Source organism: Pinus tabuliformis, chromosome Q (assembly GCF_031772625.1).
Source record: "Pinus tabuliformis cultivar Carrire ecotype Pingquan chromosome Q, CPIR1, whole genome shotgun sequence".
Lineage (NCBI taxonomy): Eukaryota > Viridiplantae > Streptophyta > Pinopsida > Pinales > Pinaceae > Pinus > Pinus tabuliformis.
In genome coordinates this window covers 379,782,031-379,784,503 of record NC_142296.1, presented here as the reverse complement: position 1 = coordinate 379,784,503, position 2,473 = coordinate 379,782,031, and the positions used below count along the sequence as shown (strand labels likewise).

The 2,473-nt window shown below is 41.0% G+C and overlaps 1 pseudogene; it reads right to left on the bottom strand.

Annotated features, from left to right (window-relative positions):
- Positions 1-203: 203 nt before the first annotated feature.
- LOC149219767 (uncharacterized) lies at positions 204-2,016 on the bottom strand (annotated as a pseudogene).
- Positions 2,017-2,473: the final 457 nt, after the last annotated feature.

The window sequence follows — 2,473 nt, the reverse complement described above, 5'->3', positions numbered from 1 at the left end:
AACGGGCTCTGTGATCCCAAACTGATTATTTAAAAAACTACACTCAACGCGTCAAAAATGGTTCAAAATTCAAAGTATTTAAAAAACTTAATAGAACGTGTCAAAAATGGTTCAAAACTCAAAGCTCTATACGAATTTCCCATACCAGTGAGAGACCGATTATAACGCATCCTTCAACTTACAGGCATTTTCCAATACAATATTCATGTACTGTGATCTTTTCCACCGTTTGCTGTGAGATAGATTTCTGAACACATTTCTTCGCTAATTTTGGCGGCTTCCTTGACAAGAGAATGCACATCAGTCTTCAGAATTGAATCAATGCTCGCAACACCTGTTATTCCATCGTTCCACTTGAACCATCTACTGCTCAACCCGCATTCCCATCGTTTGTTCCTCACCATGTTACTTCTTCTCTGCCCTTCTCCCACAATATGAAATTCGAAATTTCCAATCCTCTGTCACATACGTTTCAGTGTCCTTGTAGCGTACATTCATAACCAGAAACCTGCCCGGCAGCGGAAAAACGAGAAACTGGTCAGCGGTTCTATCCCTCCATGCTTGCTCTACCCATGCAACCATTTCGGGGCTAATATTATCCGGGCCTGTTTCGTGACTCGTAACTCCCAGCCTGAAATCTGTTTTTGCTTGCCCTTCTCTACAAAATGTCACGAACCCATGTCGTTTTCGCAGCTTTCTAACTCTCTTAATCACTGCCTTTTCTTCTAACCTAGATGGTAATTCGTTACATCGCAAAGAAGGTCCCCTACAGGGGTTTTCTTAAGGTATCGATCTCTTCTCGAGGGATCTGGTAGAAAAACGAACGCTTCCTCTGCAATTTTAATGGCCTCATCACTAGATGCCCCATTAATTCCGTGAAACTGAATTCGTAGCAAACACCTCCGATACGCCATCTCAAGTTCATATTCCGACGCTCCCCTGTCTACATCCAGAACCTAAAAATTGTATTTTTATTACCTATAATATCCTCAAAACAAATAAATTGCTTAACCTTCACTAAATAAATTTAAAACTCTCTAGTTAAAATTGTACCTGAAAATAATCTTTTGCATTTAAAATGCGTCTAACTTCACTGCTCTGCAACAGACTGTCGTTGCTGTCATTCCGAACAGAGGTATTATATTGAGAGAGTTGGTTGTCTTCGAGATCTGCCACGTGAATGCTAATTTTCTTTCGAGTGGAGACCTTCACGTATCCTAGAACTTCTAACTTCAGCCGGAGATCTTTTACAGCCGTCTCTAAACATGCAGTAGAGAAGAAGGATTTCACCTCCTTTCGCCGACACAGGTCTTGCAGGTCTCCCAGGGGAAGAAAATCATTATCTTGTAAGTTGTCTAAACAAGGCCCATGGAAAAGTTGCTTTCAAAATCGAATTGTCAACTTTACATCTCTTGTCGCTTCGACCTCGTCTGAGCGCAGGATTTTAAGACATGCAAGCAACATAGTGTTATAAGCGGAGAAGTCCCAGTTCGGAGAGAATACAGTTTCTGAAAGAGCGACGGTATGCGAAAATTGACTGCACAGGCTATTTACCTTACATTTCAGTTGCATTTCATGGCTAAAAGATATCGAATCCTCCAGGCATTGCACTTCGGATTTGAAACAGAAAAATGAATTTTGGCCTTTTTTATCCCCAGAGGTTTCTCCTGAGAAATTTTCGAAGCAAATTTTCTTTACAGAAAATAGGGGTTCTGCAACATACTTACAAAAACAGTAAATGTAAAAGTCTGGAAAGAAACCTTCGGATTTATCAATAACAGAGATTATGAGAGCTTCAATAGACAAAGCAATGCCATGTACAACTTCCCCTGATTTTCCGCATATTTCGACTTTTCCATGAGACAATCCGACGAAAGAGATCCCCGGGGATTTTCGGAATTTCTGAATAGTTTTTCCACTCCTCCCTATAACGGCCGATGTCGCTGAACCTGGGGGTACACGTATCTCCCAGTAAAATTATGATGGAGTCTTGCGGATCGATTGCCGGTGTTCCATTGCTTTTCTCATCCACCCAACCACGTTTGCATTGTGTTTAACATTGCATGTTCCGCAAAACAAAAAGCCATTCCGACATTAAACTGGAAAACCATGTGAAGAGAGTGTACAACACAACACTTGTGTTTGAGTGTTAGTTAAATCACAGTAATCAATTCTCTGGTTTGGCACGCGCAGTGTTGGAGATATGTGCTGTGGATAGCCAGATCGTAGCCGCCGGAGGTCAAAACCGTCATTAGGCGTGCAGTGTCAACTCAAAGTCCGTGAATTGCCCAGTGGATGCCAAATCCGAGCTGCTGGAGGCAAAACACGTCATTATATTTCCGTAGAGATTTTTCATTATGGTAATGTAGATTGTGTTAAAAGAGAATTTATTTTAAAGGTGGTAAAATTTGGCAAGAGCTAACGGGCATATTATAGGCAAAACACGTCATTATATTTTCGTAGAGATTTTTCA